The sequence below is a fragment of the Mytilus californianus genome, unplaced genomic scaffold (assembly GCF_021869535.1).
Source record: "Mytilus californianus isolate M0D057914Y unplaced genomic scaffold, xbMytCali1.0.p SCAF_14, whole genome shotgun sequence".
Taxonomy (NCBI): Eukaryota; Metazoa; Mollusca; class Bivalvia; order Mytilida; family Mytilidae; genus Mytilus; species Mytilus californianus.
The window spans coordinates 38,400,115-38,409,594 of record NW_026262626.1 but is presented as its reverse complement, the minus strand read 5'-3'; the positions used below and the strand labels follow the sequence as shown (position 1 = coordinate 38,409,594).

Here is a 9,480-nt window from a genome sequence, read left to right as displayed (position 1 = left end):
TTATTGCTTAAATACCAGTGAGGGTTATTATCTTATATGCAATGAAATGTTATGTGAAATTTTGACTGTATTACTGGACAGGATGTTTATCCCACTTGTGTGCTTTTTCTTAATCAAGTAAGATATAACACAAGTATGTTTAGTAAATAAAATATAAAAAAAATATAGCTTGAAATGGAACATGATGCGACGATGATGCAATTAAAAACATGTTTTTTTGAATATGTCACTGAAATTTTTCAATTTTATAAGAATAAATAAGCAAAAGATAAACGTTCTATGTTTCTAAACCAGGAACACATAGATCGTTCTCCAAATTCATAACTGCTCACATTACAAATTGAAATCCTTTATTTGTGACATATTGAGTGACTTTGTGTCCTTCTGTTATCTTGCCTTCACTAGTCTTAATAGTGTCAATTAAAAGCGTCCCTTAGTAAAACAGTTGACCATTTGATTGAGATTTGATTTTGATGTTTCTTCAAAGTATCTTCTGAAGGCATTCGTCAGGACGAATCGATAAACTTCTAAGGTTATTGTGATAGGATATATTGCTCCAGAAGTAAATATTTTTTGAGACTGTGTCTCCCTGAGATTTAGTTTTTTGCTGTCCGAATAATTAATTTTATTCCAAAGGTACCTATTTACCTCAGTACATTCATTTGAATGTATTTTGCATAAGAAAAAGCATACAATAATAACAAGTTATGTTTTTTTTTCTGTTATTTTGCCTTCTACAGATGTGATCAAATTTAGAAAAATTATAATTATTAATGCTTAACTTTTATCACATGTTTTTTTCTTCAAGTCCTTTTAATCTGCTGCTTTGTGTATAAGCCACGTTGTTGTATATCCAATTAATTACTTTTCACTTTCTTTAATTAGGTCTTTCCACTTGCCAGTGGAAATCCCTTTTGGTTTTGTTCTGATTTTTTTTTTTCTTTTGCCAATTTTTGATTTTGAGATGTTTTTGTTTGTTTCGCAAGATATCGAAATGATTTTTTGGTATATGATATCGAACAATGAATACGCTTTCGCAGTTGACCCTGTGTAACCGTACACTTTCTCCTATGAGAGTTATCTCCCCGTAGACTGTGTTTCTGTTTATGTCTACTTCTTCAAAACTGTAAATGAAATCAAGAAATTTCATTTCCAAATTGGTCGTTATATCCTCATGATGTTTTGTTAAAGTTTGTCCGAAGCGATACGGAGACTGCCTATGAGAGTTGTTTCCCCTTCTGTATTTGACATAGTGCTATATAAATGTTACTCGTGAACTGCAAGTTATAGGGACCTAGAGTATACTGATTTGTTGTACTTGTCCAACAAACGAAATTTGAGGTCAAGGTCATGATCTAAATTTAAATTTTTGAATGTTTTCGCTTTTTTCACAAACCATCATTCATAACGACTGTAGAATTAATTGTAAATCGTATTTTTATTTTCATTATACAATGATTTACGATATTTGAAGAATTACCTATTGAAGCTTTAGTAATGACTTTTTTTATCCTTCAATAATCAAGTTAATGAAATGCAACGTTCATATGTTCTCAAATATAAGTACGACTGCACGATGTTTTAATCTTGTAAATAACACTGTTTGTGTTATATTGCATTTGAACCAGAAGACACATTTGACTTTATATAATAAATATCGATTTTGTTTTCATATATAAAGAAATATTCTGCATGTCATTTTTTTTTTATCACGATGAAGGCACACTGTCTGCTATTACCTTTGTTTCTTTTTGCAGCAATACTTGCAACAGGTATGTTAAAGTATATTTATAACACTGTATGTATATCTGCATTCCCTTGTTAAAAAAGAGTTTGTTTATGTTTTCCTTTCCTCGTCATTTTACTTTTTCAACCTTTTTTTTTTTATCTATGAAGAAATATTTAAACACGACATGATTTCATGTTAGCAATCATGTCGACTTTGTTTATGTAACTAAAAGCATTATTTAATTTTGTTTTTATTTTGTGTCCAATATCCGGAACATCTTAAAAATAGTGTATGTCGCCACATATTCATTTGCCTATCCAATCGAGAGAACAATTTCCTTGCATGAAAACTGCTTTCTGTGAAGTCAGTGTTATTCAATATTTAACTTTCTACGAAGAGTTTTGTAGACCAGTGTGTGTCTTTCCGTCGTATTTTTTGTATTGAACAAGGTATTATCATCCGTTTTCTGTTGTTTTTGCTTTCATATAATTCTATCTGATTACTTACTTACTTGCTATCTTCTCCTCTTTTTAATTAGGTTTTTGTCATTTAGAATATTTAATGTTAAAGGCACTTCATTTTAAGTTTGTGTTTATTCATTTACAACTTGTCTAAAAATCGATTCAGTGTTTAACATCATGTTACTAATTTATATTTGAAAACTGTTAGTTGATGGTTAAATCATTTTTTTATTTGTTTCGTAAAATTATTACTTTTAATTACTTTTTTACTTTGTATAACATCGGTTTCTGTCAACAAAAATAAAACAAGAACTAAGATATCTTAGTCATTTGTCTAGAAAATATCTTGCTGATGCTTTCGATTTAATAGAATATTGTAACTAAAAAAGCGATAATTCATAAAATCATGATTGTAAACGAAAGCTTAACAAAGAGAAATTAACCAAGATTGTTTTAACATTCTTAAATTTTTAACAAATTATTGACTTTATGATTCAATTTATAATGACCATAATGCTAGTTTTCGTAATGTTATTGTTCGGTAGTAAGAAAATTAAGTTCACATCCACTCAGTGTGATTTATGTCGCCTTTGTATTACCAGAAGTTTAAAGTTTGATCAATGTTGTTTTAAGTAATAGGAACTTATTAGTCAGATAATATCTTTAGAAATTATTGAAATAGTTCTTGTCCAAAACTGACCACTGTAAAATTCATATTTAGAAAATATCCCTTTTCTTTTTGAAATTTCAAGTGGCAATAAGACGTATGTTACTATATTCAAGAAGTTGAAAAAAATATCTACAATGGCAAACTAAAAAATATACAAATATTATGATTTTGTTTTTATTATAAGGTTCCTTAGTGATAGACTGGTATCAATAAACGAATCATATATTAAGAATACGTGTTCTTGGAGACCATACAGACGTCATAAAACAAAAAGAGTATATCGACTTTCAAACACAAACTATTTCTCCTTCAAATAAAAGGAGAATATACTATTTCGACTTACAAATAAAAACCGAATTACAGATAAAGTTTTAAAAAAATGATAATTGTAATGGTTGAATGACAAATTAATGTAACCATAAATCAGTTCACAGGAAATTCGACTTCCATATGATTTCTGACGAAGGCTCAAATTCGATGAATTCGTAGAAGTACATTAAATGGATTTTGTAAATTTCATATAAAGAGAGAAAACAATTACATTGTTTCTATAAGATAGCTATATAGTCTTTATCTAAACTATTCGTTTTCAGCATACATAATGCTTTCTATTCCAATAAAATACCTTTAAAAACGTGTTGAACGAAATGAATTTTCAAATCAATCAGGCAAAGCTAATATAGATGCATCAGACTCGGTATCGAACAAAAATGATTTGAATATAAATATGATATATGACTGGAACAAATAACATGACCTTTGATTTGATATTTTTGTTAGCAACCATGTTAGCGGTATACTACTGTTGCCTATATTCTCTCTTTATATCAATCAGAAACGTGTCATTCCCGTTTATTGGAATATCCGGAACATGTGCAATGCCCCAAACATGTCCATATGACGTCACTGTCACAATTATCGATTGTGCAGGACAACGAAACACGTCCCAATCATCTATATTTTTTTAATGCCCTAACGTTTCCACCTAAATTTATGAAAAGTGATTCCTTATCGTACGATACTAGGAATGCTATTGTTGCATGTCAAACTGTCTTTTTCAGCCACCGCTGGCGTTACATTAATTAATTCGTATCGTCAATCCTCAAAACGTGTTAGACCTATTGTGGTTCCTTGGAAGTCTCAAAGAATTGATCTTCACCGTTATTTTTTTAACTATACCGTGATTCGTCAAAATCAGCCGATTGTATAATAGTCGATTGAAGTAAATAAACGCATAATTATAGGTTTTATAACGAGTGAGAATTTGATATCGCTTGATATCAATTCGAGTTATTTAATTTCAATATGGTAATAAACGAGTCTTCGGCGAGTTTATTATTACTATTTAGATTATATCAAGTTGATATCAAGAGATATCCAATTCTCACGAGTTGTTAAACCTATTTCTCTGATGGTCAACACCCTAATTGTGTTAAATTAAAATAATTAAATATAAGTAGGGATGTCAAAATACCAGTAAAACAAAATTAAATCCTCGAGTCGTTTTATATATACTATGTTATTCTTATGACCAATTATGAAACTATATTGGAATGTAATAAGAATGATGAAATAATTTGTCATTCGAATGTAATTTATTAAATGAGACATCTGATTCCCCTTAAAGCTCTTCTAACTCTTTTGAAATGACAAAAAAACGTAAAAAAGCTATGGTTATTGATATATTAAACATTTTATGCATATTCGGGACTTGAATAATAAACAATATGAAGATTTTTATAATTCGGATTATTATTTATTCTTTTGTCAACCGTTTTTAGGGACTAACGTTAAAATTTTCACTGCATCCGGATTCCTTGGAAACAATGTATCCTAATTTATGTTACTTTTCTGGCCATTTAACCAATTTTACGATGTCTTCATTTTGAATATCATTGCTGTAGCTTAATATTTCTTTCTCTCTGGGAACAGTATCCAAGCTGACTCTCATTGATGTCATTGCAGAAAATAATTGGATCAGTTAAAGGGATTTGAAATTGGACACGTTTGGGCGATTTATAATTTTGATGACACGTTTAATTGAAATGGATACGTTTTGGTGAGGTGGAAACGTGTGGGGATGGACATGTTTGAAAGTTTTACATATTGACTATGGAATAACCGACATTCTTATCATTGCTTATACAGTGACAAACAAAACTATAAGTTTTAACGGATCGGAATAGTTACGTTTGATACATTTAATAATTTGTAGTTCCGTACAGTTGTCCTCTTATCTTTGTGTGACACACCTTTTTCATAAGTAGAACTATTAGGTGCATCATGTATTTACTGTTGACAACATTTACTTTTTAAAAATAAAACATCAAATCTAATCTTCAAGGTAGCTCATATCCCTGTCACAGTATTGGAGGATATTGCACCTCGCGAAGATGTAGAATAGGATACTATTGCAATCCAGAGGACGATATAACTAGTCATCCAGATTGTTCGTATACACAACATTGCTGTCAACCTTGTAAGTATTTATTTGTTCTGAACGTTAGTCTTAGTATACTACATATAAGTCGCATATTTAACCGTTTACTGATTGTCAAACGAAAATTGCATTCGTGCATTAGTAAATCAAGTTTGTTCAGCATATATTTGTAACGAATTGATAAAGTAGTTTACACTGATGATTGAACTAATATGTGCGTACAAAAAACTTAGTAGAATTGCTAGTTGGCTTATACTTACAAATATGCAATAATACATTTAGAACTGTGTAAAAAAGGAAAGATCTTCGTCCACATGTATGAAGCTTATACAAAAATTACAATAAGTTCATTATTTTGAGATTTAAAAACTTGACTCGATCATCAATATAACATTGGAATCAAGTATAAGGAAAGCAAAACACTGATCTTTTTCCATGTATCCTACGAACGCTGATTCACCAATATGTACAATCAGGGTCAAATTTAAACAATGGATATTATTTCTGACATCACAATCCGTTAATCCTTCATCTTTCATAATTATTTCAGTGTGCAGTTTCCCTGCGCAGTTTTTACAAGTGAAACTTGAGGCATTGCAGGATCTTGATTTAGAAGAATCCCTAAAAAAAACCTCTGACATGTGACTTATGGTCCTAAGTTCAGAGAACCCCAACACATCAATTGAAATCATAACTTCAAAACAAATATGGATTCCATTAAGGCTAAACATGGGCTAAACGAGAAGAAGTTGAACTGGACATTTTGTCAGAATGGAATTTATAAGTTGAAAAACTGTATGAATGATCGACCAAAGTCCGTGTTAAATACAAAGAAGCTGTGAAAAGACTATCATCTCTTCATGATACACATGTTGTTGTTCCTGCGGACAGAGCTCCAAGTAATAATATTGTCTTTGTATATATAGCGTACTACTACATACGAGTGTCTTGCAAAAGAATAAAGAATAAATGACCACTCAAGTAATCCCACATACCAACATATGTCATTTGACAAGGATGAGATTTTGGCGAATCATACGTCCTTCATGGCTTCAATGAATATTACATTGAAAAGCAAATCTGAGGACTTACTATTGTTTGTATCGGAATACACAAAATTCTGTATAAACAACGGTACATTGCTGGCTCATCTGCATATTCTATAAAGGAATTGTCCAGTAGATTGACAAAAACTCTGTCCGCAGTGAAAAGGGGTCATCAGAAATACTGTGAAACTGTTTACTCGCGTTTTAGTATTAACGATATGTGGATTCTAAAAAAAATCTTGTGAACTTCGAAATAATTTTAAATCCATCTCGATTTAATCTTGAAAATAATTCAGTCAAAACTTTTTTTTTCAACCCTGTATACCACAATTCCACAAGTGACATTGAAAAATCGTCTCAAAGAAATAATCCACAATACTTTTCAATATAAAAATGGTAGCATACGCTATAAATTGATTAATTTGGGATACCATACGGCATACTTTGTTAATAGTGAACAAAAAGGTAAAACCTGCTACACAGAGGAACAAGTGATCAGTATGCTGGAGTTTCTTATTGACAACATATTTGTTGAATTTGGAGGTAAACTTTTTCAACAAATTGTCGTAATTCCTATGTGAACGAACTGGGCGCAACTCCTTGTCGACCTCTTCTTATTTTCATATAAGTCGAAATTCCTTCAGACATTTGTCAAAATCAAGAAGATCAAAGAAGCCAGATCATTTAATTTCACATTAAGATATATTGATGATTTTCTTCAATCAACAATCCAAACTTTTCTGATTCGGTTCCATTAATATCTCCTTCAGAACTAGAAATTTAAGAAACAAGAGACACGGCTTCTTCCGCCTCATTTTAAGACTTTTACCTCGAATTTGACATAAGCAGTCATCTCAGTACCATTATCTATTACAAACGAGATTATTTCAATTTTGAAATTTTCAATTTCCCCCACCTAGTAGCAATAAACCAACTTCACCTGCATATGGGATATGTATCATATGGGATATACATATCCCAACTAATTCGGTTATCAAGAGCTTGTAGCTGCTACCCAGACTATTTAAAAATGTCACCAGTATCTGAGCAGAAAATTAATGAAACCAGGGTTATGTCAAAGAACTTCTCGTCCTTTTTCTTAAAATGTTCATCGGACGATACCAAGACCTTGTTGCTAAATATTTCATTGAAACTTCACAATTAATACCAAATCAGGAATATGATAGTTGTTTCCATTAGTTTGATGTGTTTGAGCTTTTGATTTTGCCATTTGATAAGGGACATGCATTTATGAATTTTCCTTTGAGTTCAGGATTTTTTGTTATTTTACTTCTTAAGGGGCAGATGCTTCTAGGAAAATGAGTCCACTTTCGGTTTTTTCTTACCTTTGTGATAATCACTGTTGTGCCAAATTAATTAGAAATATAATAAGCATTCAAATAATGCTATACACACTACCCTACTTAAAATAGGACATGACTTACGTACGTGATTGTTTCATCAAATCATATTCAGGTGAAAGTTACAAGTATATAAAAATACACATCTATAAGAAGAAACGCGGAACAAAGAAAAGCGAAATTTGATTAAATAATCAGCAGAACAAAACACGGTAAACTTATTTATTTATGTACATAGAAATACGTGAGAGAGAATATTAAGTCTACAATGTATGATTCATACGTTTTATTCATATTCGTTGCTTTTTCAGATAATGGCAGATACTATGGTGGGCGCTAAACCTTCTCCCAAAACAGCTAACTGATATTGAGAAGTAAATGAAAATAAAATAAAATGTCAGATCAAACTCATAAGGCCTTCAAATACCTTTTCATCACCTTCCAATCATTTTACAATATGTTTCATAAAATATCATTTATATGTTCCTTTATTATAAATCTACTGTACTGGCATAATTTGCAGAGGTTTTTACATTGTTGTTTTCATTTAGTTGACCTTGCTTCTATATTTTACTAATTCTTACTTTATCGGGAAAAACGTATACTATATATTGTATGTTATATCAACTACAAAAACTTTTTGTGGCGTCTTTGTCAAATTAACTTTCAACTACAAATATTTTTTTTATTGTCGTTTTGTCAAATCTACTATCAACTTTTACAACTTTAATTTGATGTTGGCGACTTTTTTAGATTTATTTGTATGTTTGTCTGAATTTTTTAGTCGGAGTTCGATATTTTTGTTATACTTATTAATAACAAACTATCATTAAACTATCTATATCTCATTTAATACCGATGAACTGGCTACAGAGCTGATGATACCCTCGGGGACTGGTAGTCCGCAAGCAGCAATATCGATCTAGTTGACCTTAGATGGATTTGGCTATATTAACGTCTTTTTTAATCATATAGCTCTTCACTTTTTTCGGTTCTTTATCTCAAAGATATAATGAAAACAGATTGTGCTCACAATTTTTAAAGAAATAACAACGTCAATCACAATAACTAAATAACATCAATCCCTCTGATTACTGATCAGCATATAATAAAATTCTGCAGCTACAATTCATCACAGCAGTAAGCTCATAATGTTACAAGGAAGTTAATTAATCAAAAGTTCAAAGTTGTGAAGTTGAAATCATCCCTTGGAAAATTTTACGGACGTTATCACGAGTTAGTTGGTCGTTATGGAATATCAACTTCACAGATGACGACTGATATGTTCCAATCGTCTTAATTCGTTCTCCTTTTCCCCGAATTTGACCTACCAAATTAGAATTATCACCGGATTTGTACTTACATTAGCAATGCGACGGATTCTACATATGGAACAGGATCGGCTTTCCCTTCCGGAGCACCCGAGATTTATCTCGGTTTTTTAGTGTGCTTCATGTTTCTCAGTTTGTAGTTATCTATGTTGTGTTTTGCATACTGTTTTTTGTCTTTTGGTCATTTTCTTTTTATGCCATGATTTTGTCATTTTTTTTTTTTTTTTACTTTTGAATTTGTATGTAGTTTTTTTTTTTTTTTTTTGGGGGGGGGGGGGGGGTATCTTTTGCCCCTCATATTGGACATGTTGCAATTTCAAATAATTAACGAATCCTAACCGTTTTGCTTTTATACAGTGTAGAGGACTACAGAATGGAAATTAATGAGTTTCTGTTTACAAAGAGGATTTTTAGATACCATCAATGTGAACAAAAGACGTAT

The 9,480-nt window shown here is 30.9% G+C and overlaps 1 long non-coding RNA gene across 1 annotated transcript; it reads left to right on the top strand.

Annotated features, from left to right (window-relative positions):
- The first annotated feature begins 1,705 nt into the window (after nucleotides 1–1,705).
- On the top strand, nucleotides 1,706–8,117 carry LOC127724518 (uncharacterized). Its single transcript, XR_007992536.1, has 3 exons — nucleotides 1,706–1,772; nucleotides 5,205–5,339; nucleotides 8,019–8,117. It is a non-coding gene; the product is annotated as an uncharacterized LOC127724518 (long non-coding RNA).
- The last annotated feature ends 1,363 nt before the right edge of the window (nucleotides 8,118–9,480 follow it).